Here is a 15,119-nt window from a genome sequence, read left to right on the forward strand (position 1 = left end):
CTGTTCTGAGCTTTACTTTTCCCGTATACATAGTGGGGTCATAACCACATCTGCCTGCTCATAAGGCTATCTGAAGGCTCTGGTTGTGAAGTGACCAGGAAGGCCAAGATGGTTGGTAGCACGTCAGAAGTGAGGCTTGGGTCTTAAACAATATCCCTGTTAGCAAGAGGCCTCACAGGGCTTTTATTTCTGAATCTGGGTCCAACCTTGTACCTATATTTGAGAGGAAAAATCATTACTTCGTTTGCTACATGTATTCTTGAGGAACTTGTGGTTAAAGCTGCAACCCAACACATGCACACCATAAACACACACACATAAATACACAGAGATACATACACACATGGAGACATTTACACATGCATACAACACACACATGTACATAATCACACACAGGCACACACCACACACAATATACAAACACACACATATATACACACAGACACATTTATCCTCACATGCACACCCATAAATATATACAGACACAAACACACCAATATACACACAAAGACATATATGCACACAGACAAACACCCATGTACACACATACATATGTAAAACATACATACACACGGGTACACGTATACTGAAGCCCACATAAGTACACATACAAACACACACATAACACACATCACACATGTACACATACACAGGCACACATGTGTGCCCACTGTCATGCACACAAATGCATGCACACACATACACCCTTCCCAGATACCTACACTGCAGCACAGCCTCCTGGACTCCTGGGCTCCCCAAAAGCCCCAGTTTCCGGGGCCCTCTCGGGTGGATTCTCCATCCCCGGGGGGCCGCCTCATGGTGACAGTCTGGGCTGCAGTGATTCAGTGTCCTTACAGAGGGCCCTGTGGGCAGCTCCATTCTCTCCACCCATCCTTCTGGGCCATGATCCTGGGAAGGCCTGCGGTTCAAAGCAAAGGCTGATGAGACCTTCAAGGCTGCTCGGGACTGAGGCTGCCCCAGGAGCTCAGAGTTAAAGTATCCTCCCTTGAGCCCCCTCCCCTCTGTCTGCTTGGCTTCCCAAGCACTGACCTGCTTAATTGTTAATGGAAATTCCATCCCTTTTGCAGGCTTTGGCTGGCTCAGGGAGCCCAGGCATGAGCCAACAGCAAACCCCACCCAGCGGTGGGTGTCCTGTCCATATAAGAAGAGGGGGCCTGTCCATATAAGCACAAACAAATGTTAGCCTATGTGTGTGCAGAGACCTTCACAAAGCCAGTGTCTTCCCCAGACACAGCCACACACTGAAGGAGAGTAGGATTCCAGTTACTAAAGTTACACATGGTACTCAGAGCTTTTGCGCTATCCATCCTAGAAGCATCAAGTTTAGTCTCTATTTTACACACTAAGAAACTGAGGCAGGGGACTCAAGCAGCTCACGTGAGGCCTGTGATGATCAGACTAACACAATGAGCCCTGGGAGCCAGTCAAAGAAGAACAGGAGCAAAGTGGCTCATTGCACTTTGCCACTGTAGTAACTTTTCACAGATGTCATTCCCATCACACAGACAGGGACCCTGGACATCAGGTGGCTCAGATCACCCATCTGGCCTCACAGCTGGTGGTATAAAGGGTGCAGTGGCTCGAATGTGAAATGTCTTCCACGGGGTCGTGTGTTCAGACAGACACATGGTCTCCAGCTGCGGTGCTGTTTCGGGAAGCTGTAGAAATGTAAAAGGTGGGGCCTAGCTAGAGAAGCAAGCTGTTAGAGGACGGGACCTATGGGTTACAGCCCAGCCCCAGATTTAGCCAGCTTGATCACTCTCGCTCTCTGATTCCTGGTCCACAGAGATGAGTTGTGAGGAAGCCCAGCCCCGCCTGCTGCTCAATGCCTTCCCCACCGTGGTAGACTAGACCCTCTAACTGTGAGCCAAAACAAATATTTCTTCTCTTAAGTTGCTTCTTGACGGGATTTTTGGTGACAATGATAAGGAAAGTAACTAAAATTTGCACAGAGATATTCACAGGAAACCACATAGGTGCACAGGACACACACACACACACACACACACACACACACACTCCCTAGGCATGGTCACAGATAGCTTATGCCACCTCACCAATTAGGAATCTAAGAACTGTCCAGAGCTACATCCGAAAAAAGCCAGTTTCAGTTCCAGCCTGCTTCCATCCAGACAGCGTGACTTTGTCCCTAGTTGTATAAGAGGACTTCAGTCCCTTATCCAAGGGTCTGTCTCCTCCCTGGGACAGGGCTGGCGCCCCTAGGCAACACTGGCTGGGTGCTGACACCATAGCACACCTTCCTCAAGTGTCCGGTTTGCAGAATCTTCTCTCCACGCGATACCAGTGGAGTAAGGAGGATGCAAATAACCTGGACTCTGTACTCCCTCTATCACCTACATTCTGGCTGCATTTGAATCATGTCACCCAACTGCTCTGAGCTTTACTTTTCCCCGTATACATAGCGGGATCATAGCCACATCTGCCTGCTCATAAGGCTATCTGAAGGCTCTGGTTGTGAAGTGACCAGGAAGGCCAAGATGGTTGGTAGCACGTCAGAAGTGAGGCTTGGGTCTTAAACAGTATCCCCATTAGCTGGGATCCTCTTCCAGCCTGATCCACATCCTTCTCCCCCCAAAGGCACTATCGTCTGCCCACCAGTTTCACATGCTGCACAAGTCCACACCCAAAAGGATGAAAGACTTCAGGGTTACCATCAACTCAGCCAGGTCCATCCGCCAGCACCTAGTCTGAGTCCAGCTTTCTCTACATTACCTGTCTGGTCTCTAAGAGAAGGACCAGCACTCCCACATCCTTTTGATTCAGTCACAAACCTCATGCCAAGGAGTCCTCAGAGGATGCGTGAGTACTGCCCACAGGCTGGCTGCTCAGAGTCCCCAACCCCCACAGCATGAGAGGCTGGAGGGAGCCCCTGAAGCTCACAGCACCCAAGAGAAGCATAGGCGTCATTCGAACAGAACCGTGCTCAGAAAGATGATAGAGAGGAGGGAGGACCCAACAACGATTCAGGGCAACCGGCAAAGTCCTGTGCCTGAAGAGCTGAGAGAAGATATGGGAAGAAGGTAAGCTCAGTCGAGTTCAGCAGTTCAGGAACTTGGGCTCTGCCTGAAGTTTCCCTGCTACGCTAGCAGCCTCTACAAGCTAGGCACCCCCAAAAGGTCATGCCCAGGAGGGCCTGAGGATGACTTTGCATGGCAGCCTAGAGAGAGGGGTTCGTAACCCTCAATATCTTCTGTCTAGTTACTCTGACCAAATACCTAAAGAAGCATCTCAAGGGAGAGGACATCACTTGGACTCACAGTTTGAAGGATACAGGAAGCATAGTGGAGGACTCCATTCATTGTGGTGGGAGCTTACAGCATGGCAGAAGCTGGTCCATGGTGGCAGCGGTGGGCAGTTGGCATTCCTCACCTCCTCACATCTTTTTTTATGTGCATTAGTGTGAGGGTGTCAGATTCCTTGGAATTGGTGGTACAAACAGTTATGAGCTGCCATCTGGGTGCTGGGAATTGAACCCGGGTCCTTTGGAAGAGCAGACAGTGCTGTTAACCACTGAGCCATCTCTCCAGCCCACCTCCTCACATCTTGACAAGAAAGAAAGCTGACAGGAGTGGGACCAGGTCAGAAAATCTTAAGTCCCACCCCTTCAAACCTATTTCCTCCAGTGAGACATCTCTTGAAAGTTCTACAGTCTTCCAAAAACAGTGACATGGCAGCTGGGGGCCAAGCATTCATATATAGGAGGCTATGGGGGACCTTTCACATTCAAACCACACCACCCCTACAATCAGATCAGCAAGTGCATTAACTCAGGCAGTGGCTCTGGGAAAGGCGGCCTCGGCCCAATAATTTGCATTTCTAAGGAAGTCATTTGGAAATTACCCTTAAGAACCACTGCCTTCTAGAACAAAAGAAAGCCAGGGGTCAGTTCAGCTCAAATCTAGATTCCCAGCCTAACTCCCAGGTAAAGAATCCAGTCTTGAGGACAGTTAGTCCTTTCCCTTATCCAACCACCTTGCCATCTTCCGCAGTGGTTGATTTTTCTGGGCACCCTAATGCCCTCTATGTTTCAGCATACCTCATAACAAAAAATAGTATCTTCTACTCTGCCTTCCATCAACACAGGGAACGTTATCAAGATGAGACACTTGCACAGAAAAGTAATTTAAGAATGAGCTCAATAGGAGCTTTGGACCAGACAGGCTTTCAAGACTGGGGACAGAGTTATCAGGAAGTTCTGGTGGAGGCAGCTGAGCTGACAGCTCTACCCACGGGGTGGAGAGGTAGACCAGGAACCTGTCATTCAGTTTCAGTCTCCTGTCCTGGACCTCTCCCGTATCCCTGAGGTACACACACACAGATGCTGCTCAGCATCTGGGAAGGATGGAGGGACAGGTACTTACAGAGGACAGGAAGAAGTGCACATGGACACAGAGCCCCAGACAGGCCAGAATGGACACACAGATACCAATGAAATCTGGATCCCCTCTTGGAGTTCTTAATCTCATTAGTAAAAAGTAATTTAAGAATGAGCTCAATAGGAGCTCGGGAAAATTTTGTTAGAGTTTAAAAGAAAGAAGAAAAACAAACAACAAAACAGGGCAGGCAATCTGTAAATCTCAGTAGCTTCTCAGAAAATGATGGATGACAGAAGGGACAAAGCCATGCCGTTTGGGTCACCATCATGGAGAACAGCCACATAGCAGCAGATAGCAGCAGACATGGGGAGAGGGGCTTCAAAGAAAGAGCAAGGAAACACCAGAGGATCAGAAAAGGCATACTTAGGTCTGGTCAGCATCCGAAAGAAAAAGACAGGGGGAAAAATTAAAACTTTATTCAGAAAGGTGGGCAGACTAGCCACACCTCACGGCTGTGCTATAGAGGCTGTGTTGGGGGACAGGAATCCTGGGAAGGAAACATCTACCATCTCTTTAAAGGAATAATTATTCTTCCTCCCCTTAGCATGACCTGGGGTGGACCCATTTTCCTTACCCTTGACCAGGTCATTAACCCTGGCAAATTGCAATGTTATGCCTGTACCCAGAGCCAAGATTCTAGTCTCTTGACACGAAGGTGTTCCTTTAAAGGACCTTTGTTGTTCTAGAAGCCCGTCAATCTCCCCAACCTGGCTCTGCACTTGCTCAAGAGAGAGATGCTGCCCAATTTCCATCACTCGTGTGAGAACCTATAATTTAATTAGAAGGGAGAACACCCTCTAAAGTCTCCATTCTGGATGTTATAATTCTGAAACCTAGGTCTCACAGAGGTTTAGAGTCAGCAGGTAGATGGTGATCTAGGGTCTGCATGTACTTCTCCCTCCAGTGGAGAGGACAGTAATTCTTTTAGAGGAAGAGATCTGAGTCAGAGAGCATCTGCTTAGATTTCTAGCTTCTTGATAGTGATAGAAAGAGAGAATGTTTATGGAGAAAAGAAAGGAAGGAAGGAAGGAAGGAAGGAAGGAAGGAAGGAAGGAAGGAAGGAAGGAAGGAAGGAAGGAGGGAAGGAGGTAGGGAGGGAGGGAGGGAAGGAAGGAAGGAAGGAAGGAAGGAAGGAAGGAAGGAAGAAAAGAAGGAAGGAAGGAAGGAAGGAAGGAAGGAAGGAAGGAAGGAAGGAAGGAAGAAAAGAAGGAAGGAAGGAAGGAAGGAAGGAAGGAAGGAAGGAAGGAAGGAAGGAAGGAAGGAAGGAAGGAAGGAAGGAAGGGAGGGAAACTCCTGAGAAAGAAAGAGGGCCTTGCAGCTACAACAGAGCTCTGTAGGCTTGGTGAGCCTTTAATGGGGTCATTTGCATACTGCCTGCCTTCTCTGGGAAATCACCTCTCCCACACTCTTTGTTATAGGTAGCCTGGTGCTGATGAGTTTTCAACCTTTCTCTCTCTCCTCTCTCTCTCTCTCTCTCTCTCTCTCTCTCTCTCTCTCTCTCTCTCTCTCCTCTTTTCCCTCTCTCGCTCCTTCCCTCCCATTCCCCATGCCTTAACCTCCTGCCAGGATATCACATTCTTAACTTGAATTTGGCAATGGTAGGAGTATTTCTTTACACCACAGACCTGGGCAAGCACTTCTTAGTCTCACTCCGCTAGGCTGTGCCTTGGAAAGCCTGTTATTAACCACTTACTGGCTCCACGTGGGGCATGCAGGTCTCGGTTTTCAAGCATCCCATACAATTCTGATACAGACTTACTTTGAGAGACAAGGATCTACAAAGACATTCTATCTCAAACCCTCCATTTGACAGAGGTTTGGTTGGAGGAAATGTCTTGGCCAAAGTCTCTGTGGCAGGTCGTTTGTGTGATCAGAGCAGTCGGGCTGCCAGTGATCCCCGAGTGTCTGACTCTAAAGTTCTAGAGTGAGGCCTGAGAATCTGCCTATCCAGAGGGAATGCAGGCCACTCTACAAACCACCACTGCAGAGTTGCGTATTTGAGCGATCATCCCCCGCCATCTGAGGACGGGGCATAGTGGACAAAAATGAAAATTGCAGGCATCCTGGATTCTTCTTTTTACTGTCTCTGTGTCTGCAAGTCAGAGGGTGAAGGGTAAATCTGTGCTTTAACAAGCCTTCCAGATAACTGTGATGCACAGTAAACTTTGAGGCACTTGCTGTAGCAGGAGAGGGCTGTAGCTTCCACCTCATATATAATGGATCAAAGACGGTTCAGGTCAGAGAAGAAAGACCCACAGAGTGCAAGGCCGGCACAAACATTCAGGCACTCCTTCCTCCTGAGACTCTTTAACCCCCTTGTTCCCAGGGAAATCCACAAGCCAGGCAGTGGCCATGAATCCTAAGCTCTGACACAACACATTTCTCAGATATCTAAGGGCAACACCTTTCAGGAAACAGAGGGACCACCTCAGCAACCCAGAGCACAGGAAATACTACCTCTGACTGTCTTGCTGCCTAGTGAGGGCAACTAGGTGGCCCTTCCCTGGCCCTTTCACCTGCTCTGTTTGGTCTGGGGACAGCTTCAGGTGTCCTGATTCTAAAAGTTACTTTGGTCTCACCAACACTGAATCCAGCATTTCCTCTGTTTCTCATGTTCTCCTGGTCCAGGGGAAAAGATGGGCTGAGTGTAACTGAGGTAATGAGGTCTGCTTAGGGACAGGAAAACATAAATAATAAAAATAACAGCCACTATGCTGACATGTACTAACTTCTTGCAGAGCAGCCCCATCTGTAATACACATTTTCTGCATTTGAGCTCACTGAATGTGTATGTATACAGATATGTCAGTCTCCCAATCAATAGGTAGATAGATAGATAGATAGATAGATAGATAGATGATAGATAGATAGATGATAGATGATAGATAGATAGATGATAGATAAATAGATGATAGATAGATAGATAGATAGATGATTAGATAGATAGATGATTAGATAGATAGATAGATGATTAGATAGATAGATAGATAGATGATTAGATAGATAGATAGATAGATAGATAGATAGATAGATAGATAGATAGATAGATAGATAGACATGAGACAGACATTTACAAAATCTAATTATGAAAGTAGTGCTGGCTCCACCTTAGAGAGAAGGAATCAGGCTAAAAGAAGTTAACTTGCCCTTCCAAGATCACAAAGCCAGTTTGTGGAAGATGAGTGATTCAAACCCAGGTCTGCCTGATTCTGGGCCCTGGGTGTTTCAGCTGTAGATGACTAACAGAAAATGAACTCAGTGTCATTTTTGGAGGCTCTTTGTCTCACCATGTTGTGTCAGAGCATTTTACATGTCTGTGTATGATGGCTTCCAGTTTGGGTATTAATGTGTGTCTCTGCATCTGCGTATATTTCTTGTGCTTTTTCCTTGTTCCCTTTCCTTCTGTTTGCTTTGTCCTAGTCTGATTGGCTTGTTTCATCATATCATATCATATTATACCATACCATTTCATATCATAATCACTTAAATGTCTGTTTGTTTTGTAATAAGAGACAGAAAGGGAGTGCATCTGGATGGGAGAAGAGGTAGGAAGGATCTGGGAAAAGGAGTTGGAGGAGGGGACACTTAACTAGAATATATTGTATAAACAAAATTTATTATTTTTTAAAGATTTATTTATTTCTTATGTATACAGTAGTCTGCATGTATGCCTGCAGGCCAGAAGGGGGCACCATATCTCATTATAGATAGTTGTGAGCCACCATTTAGTTGCTAGGAATTGAACTCAGGACCTTCGGAAAAACAGACAGCCAGTGCTCCTAACCTCTGAGCCATCTCTCCAGCCCAACAAAATTTATTTTTAATAAAATGGAAATAGATAATAAAATATTCCTTTTTTAAAAAAAATGACAAAAGCGGGGAGGATAGGATTATAAAACACACATTTCAAGCAAAGGCAGTGAGAACCATGCACGCTAGCCAGAATAAGGAGGGAAAGTTCATCTCAGAGAGAACTGGGTTGCTGACAATCGATCAGCATGGGCACTGGGGAGCCAGCAAGGAAGCTCTCAAGCCTAGCATGGGAGAAATATTCCCTACCTCATCTGTTGGGTGGCTCTGACACTGCTGCTGAATTTTAATCAAACCACTTATTAAATGCTTTCACCTCAATCCAACAGACAAAGCATAAACCTGAATCATCCACGGTTCCTATTTGCCTTATAATCCCACTTCCTATACCCCAAGCAGTCAGCTGGCTCCCTCATCCTGTCACTATTTCTGGTCTTCCCTGCCACCATCTGGCCCATGCCATCACCTCAAGTCTCCTGTTTAGGGTCTTTGCCTGGCTTCTCACACCCACTTCTGCCCTCGGCCCTCCAATAGCCCCACAGAGCTTTGGGTTATCCCTTAACAAAGTGAATGAACTCTAGTCTTCCCCAACCCAGTGCTCTCTAGCAGAGGAACAGAGTTCAGTTCCAGTCCCTAGCACCCAACTGGAGTGGCTCGAAGCAGCCTTCCTCCAGCTAATCCTTCCAGCCCAGGAGCAAAGGAGTCCAGCTACTGTGGTCCAACAAGTTCCTTGGACACAGATTAGAGAAGGAAACTATGAGAGAAGGCATACAGTACAAATGGGTAATAGCCAGGATCCAGAGAAAAGGCAAGCCCTTCGGTCTCTCTAACTCCCCAGTCTTCATCCCACTGAAATCCCCCAGCAAAAGCACAGAACCTTCCAAAAAGCTTCTAAAATTGCCACACTGGTCTTGAGAGATCTAGATTTATAGCTGTGGCTAAGAGCCTGTTCTTCGGGGTGTCAGGAGCTTCAGCTATCCTAATGTGCATATCAATAGCTATAACGGAGTGTTCAGAAACTTTTGACTGGGATATGAAAAATCTGACAGTTTGAATAATTCAAAAGCCTAATGCCAATTCTAGGGTTCATTATTAAGAATGGATGGGTTATTGCCCAGAATAATCTCTTTCACAGAAAAAAAAAAAGCCCAGTATAGGAAAGAGAGAGAGAGAGAGAGAAAGGAAGGAAGGAAGGACAGGTTTACTTTAAATTCCATAAAGTTATCACTACTCATAGTTTGAAAGGTCTACTCTCCAGCATTTATTCATGTTTAACCCCCATAAGAACGTGGGGGGAGGCCTGAGTAGATGGCTCAGCATATGTTACACAAGTGTGAGGACCTGAGTTCAAATCCCCAGAACTCATGTAGGTGAGGCAGCATGTTCTGTAATCCTAACACTCCTACAATGAGATGGGAGAAGGAAACAAGAATCTTAAGAAGCCCAGGAGCCAGATAGCTGGGTATAGACAATGGTAAACAACTATAGAGACCATAGCTCAAACAAGGTGGAGCCAAGAACCTGCACATGCCCTGAGCTTATTCTCTGACCTCCACATGTGTGCCATGGTACATACATGCCTGCACTCACACATGCAAACACATCCACACACACACATGATAAATTCACAGACATACAAGTTTCAATCCAGAATACTAAGGCCACCCAAGGGTAAGAACATTCTCAAACAACTTGTTACTTCTGAACATGCTGACTGCACTACTGCTGAATGAAATCCAGCCTAGCAAGTGTTAAGCAATGAAGGTCTGGCACCATGTATGTCATTTAGGACACAGCTGTGATTAGGGCAAAGCCTCATTCCTTGGGAGGCTCATAGTTCAGTAGTAGAGAAAGATCTGGAACACAGAGAGTCAGGAGCACTGAAGATTTACTATGCCAACCATAGAACAAAGAGCACATGCGCAGATGACCCTAGGTATAGGAATATTTGGGGAAAATCTGTGAGAACTCTCCTCTGATGGACGCCATTTCTCTCAATGAAATGGGAAGCAATAATATAGGTGATGGTAGGGGTTGCGGGATGAGGAGACAGCAGGACGGAAGCAAATGGGAAAGTGAATGATTACAGGCATGTAATATGACAATATGATTTCCAGGAAGCACTGAAGGCCTAATTAAGGCTCTCTCTGGGACTCGGGAATTTTAAAATGAGATAATCATATGACTGTATGTTTATCTTCAGTCATGAAGGTCCTTGGCCCAGATGCTTAAATCTTCTCTAGCACACTCTGAAGGTGGACACCTCCAGTGAGAAGTTGACTCTCACTTTCCGAGAGCCTGTGCTATCCTAAGTGGACATGACTGAAAGAAAGTGCTTCTCTGTTGAGCTGGCATTGCTCTCCAAGCCTGCTCTGCCTATGCATAAACCTGAGAGCTTATGCTGTTGGCTGTTACTTGTGTTGTTCTATCTCTCCCTCAGTCTGGTCATTTAGAAATTCATTCAGAATATGACCACATATCTAAATGGTGAAGCTGGAGCAGACAAGAATTCCTATGCCACATTAGGAGGAATATAAAAAAAGCACATTACTTTTAAGCCATTTGGTTAGGCAAACCGGCTACCAGGAAAGATAAAACTTGGCATCACATTAGATATAAATTAAATTAAGGGGATCCCAGATTGTGTCCAATCACATTCTCTAAAGGAATAAATATGAAGATTTTGGAAGATTTTGCTCCAAATGATTATTTGATTATATGATTATTACCGCATTTTTAGGAACGTCTGGAAACAATGTTCATATGTTTAAGGGACTGGTTGACTAAACGCCGGCACATTTCTTTAATAGAATGTGAAATAGAAATGCTAAGAATGAAATAGTAGGAAAACACAAACTGGAACAGAAACATACACTAGGGAGGGGAGGCTCTTTGGTTCTTTTTCTATAGCTAGATAGGCTATTCCAACAGAAGCAACATGGGGAGAAAGGGTTTATTCTGGCTCACAGTGCCAGGGCATGATCGGTTATGACGGGGAAGTGAAGGCAGCAGGAGATTGCAGCAGCTGGTCACACCACATCCACACTCAGGAGAGATGCAAGTCTCCGGTGCTCTGCTCACCTTCTCCGCTTACACAACCAGGATCCTAGGCACAGTGAGCAGGTCTTTCCTGCACCTATGAATATAGCTGAGATCATCTCTGCAAGCATTCTCAGAGTCTTGTTTTTCAGGTGATCCTAGATTCTGTCTAGTCAACAATCACAACTAAGCATCACAAGCAGATTTCAAAAAAGTAGCTTTGATAGGATCTATTGTTATAAATATGCACATATGATATTAAAAAAAGAACTTCCTACACACCTGTATCTACTGCAAGGATGATTCTTTAAGTGTACTTTACTTTATAATTAACAAACTGTGATTGTATGAATTCATGTTGTTTAACAAAACAAGCTGATATTTTGAAAACGCTGAAACACGTACAATGTCAAATCATAGTGACGAGCACATCCATCGGCTGGAGTATTTACTATTTCTTTATGGCAAGGCATTCACACACACAAAGTGCTACTGCCAACCACAGCCATGCTATGTCAGGGCGGCAGAATTCAAGGATTCGGCAAGGCTCTAACTTTATATCCTAGACCAGCTTCTGCCTATCTCCCTGTATTTCTACTCTCGACTTCCTGAGATCAGCCTTTTTAGACATCACATATGAGTAGAGTCATGTGACCCTTGTCTTTCTGTATGTGTCTGTCTCCATTCTATATCATGTCTCCTAGATTTACCTGCATTGTCACACATAGCAGGGTTCCATTCTTGTGGTGGAAAAGCATTCCTTGTGCGTTTGCACCTCTTTATCTTCTCATTTGCTGATGGGCACTTGGGCTGGTTCTACGGCTTTGCTAGACAAGGAGTGATGTAGTAAACAGGGATGCAATATCCTTCCATCATACTGATTTCATTGCTTTCAGATACGTACCCAGTAGTTGGGTTCCTGGGACATACTGTATTTGCATTTAAGAAACCTCCACACTCTTTTGCAATGGCTGCAACAATTTACATCTTCCCCCAACAATTATACCAAACTATTAATGTATCAAATATGTATTGCTTTTTCATTAGAACACCAAATCCTTTTTTTAAAACCTAAAAAGGCAAACCTTACTGGCAGGACAACACTCCATCCAAACTAACTCTTCCACAAACGTTCCTATTTTTGCCTTTAATCACTCCCCAACTCCAACCAGGAGGTCACTAAGTCTCCTCTGAATTCAGACAGCATTCTGATACAATAAGATTTAGTAAGACATACTCAGGAGGGGGAGCAGTTCCGTCAAAATGTAGGAATCTCACTCATTTCCCTGGTGCACCCTACCCCCGTGTCTCTCAGTGGTTGTCCTTTCTGGGTAATCAAGACTGCCACAAAGCTGTCTCCCTGCCACTGCCCTCTTTTTCACTTATTCCTGGCTTCTCAGGCAAAGCCTCCCAAAGAACAATAACTTTCCAGCCTCCCCTCTTCCCTAAAGATTCCCATCTGCCATGAAAATCCTGAGCACCTTTGGGAGATAACGGCCTCTGGGGAGGGGATACAGGGACGAATTAGAGATGAATCTGGGAGACTTGGCTTGGACCCTCCAGGGATGCTTGCTGCGCCTCCTGGTGGAAAGGAGCTATGATTGGGGAGGGAGGCTATTTTATGCCACCAATCCCCAATACTTTTGTTTTTTAAAGTCCTCTCCCTGTGACTTTAAAAAAAAATCCACCTATATTTCACAATAAATATAATCTATATAAACACACATAATATTTGGATTAAATTAAATTCAGGAATGTGTAAACATTCACATAACTATTTAAACTTTATTTTTCTTTTTGAAGCCAATAAAATATGCTTGATAAATGCAAATATTTTCATGAGTCTCTAAAAAAAAAAAAAACAACTTAGGCACGTGTCTCATACCTCCAGAACTTGAGGAACAAGCTCACACACCTGCCCTGAGCTGAGGTTCACACCCTTCCTTAACTGTAACCCAGGTGACGAGGAAACAACAGGAGCAGAGACGAGCAAGGTGACTGCAGACTGGTTCGGGAAAGCCCACAGCAGCGGTGGTTCCTGAGTGAGCTGTCCCAGAAACAGAAAGACACACATGGTATATACTCACTCATATAGACATATAATATAGGATAAACCTACTAAAAACTGTACATCTAAAGAAACTAAACAAGAGAGAGGACCCTGACTAAAACGCTCAATCTCCATCCTGAAAGGCAAAGAGGTTGGACATCAGAAGAAGAAAACAGGAAACAACCTAGGAACCTGCCACAAAGGGCCTCTGAAAGCCTCTGCCCTGCAGACTATCAAAGCAGACGCTGAGACTTATGGCCAACTGTTGGGCAGAGTGCATGGAATCTTATGTAAGAAGTGGGAAATAGTAAGAGCTGGAGAGGATGGGAACCACACAAGGAGAGCAACAGAACCAGAAAATTTGAACACAGGGAACTTCCCAGAGACTCATACTCCAACCAAGGACTATTCATGGATATAACCTAGAACCCCTGCACACATGACAGTTCAGTGTCCAAGTGGGTTACATAGTAATGGGAAGAGGGACTGCCTCTGACATAATCTGACTAGCCTGCTCTTTGATCACCTCCCTCTGAGGGGGGGGGGGGAGCAGCCTTACCAGGCCACAGAAGATGACAATGCAGCCACTCCTGATGAGATCTGATAGACCAAGATCAGAAGGAAGGAGAGGAGGACCTCCCCTATCAGTGGACTTGGGGAGGGGCATGCATGAAGAAGGGGGAAGGAGGATGGGATTGGAAGGGGAGGAGGGAGGGGCTTATGGGGGGATAAAAAAATGAATAAAGTGTAATTAATAGTAAAAAAATAAAATAAAAAATTTAAATTTAAAAAAATTTAAAAATTAAAAAAACAGCTTTATTAAGATGATAGAGGTCTTTAAAGAGGAAATTAATAAATTTCTTAAAGATAGCCAAGAAAAATCAAAGAGTTGACAACAACAAATAAAACTGTTGGAGACCTGAAAATGGAAATAGAAGCAATAAAGGAAACACAAATTGAAGGAATTCTGGGAACAGAAAATCTATGTAAGCAAACAAGAACTACAGACCAACTGAATATAAGAGATGGAAGACAGAATCTTAAGTATTAAAGACAAAATAGAAGAAATACATACATTAGTCAAAGAAAATGTTAAATCTAAAAAAACTGTGACTCAAAATATCCAGGAAATCTTGGACACTAAGACCAAACTTAAGAATAATAGGAATAAAAGAAAGAGAAGAATCCCAGCACAAAGGCCCAGAAAATATTTTTAACAAAATCATGGAAGAAAATTTTTCTAACCTAAAGAAGGACATGCTTATAAAGGTATGAAAAACTTACAAAACACCAAGGAAAACAAGTCTCCTTGCCACATAATAATCAAAACACTAAACAGAATATTAAAAGCTGCCAGGGGGAAAGGCCAAGTAACATATAAAGGCAGACCTATTATGCCCAGCTTCTCAATGAAGACTCTAAAAGCCAGAAGGGCCTGTGCAGATGTCCTAGAGACTAAAAAAAAAAAAAAAAAAAATCACAGATACCAAACCACACTCTTATACCCAGCAAAAATTTCAGTCACCATAGACGGAAAGAACAAGGTAATTTCATAACAAAGTCAAATTTAAGTAATATCTATCCATAAATCAAGTCCTAAAGAAGGTACTAGAAGAAAAACTCCAACCCAAGGAGATTAACTACACCCATGAAAACATAGGAACTAATCTCACACCAGCAAAACCAAGAAAAGGAACACATGCACACGTGCGCACACACATACATACACACACACACTATTAACACCACCAACAATAAAATAACAGGGATTAATAATCATTGACCATTAATATCTCTCAGCA

The sequence above is a fragment of the Meriones unguiculatus genome, chromosome 14 (assembly GCF_030254825.1).
Source record: "Meriones unguiculatus strain TT.TT164.6M chromosome 14, Bangor_MerUng_6.1, whole genome shotgun sequence".
Taxonomy (NCBI): Eukaryota; Metazoa; Chordata; class Mammalia; order Rodentia; family Muridae; genus Meriones; species Meriones unguiculatus.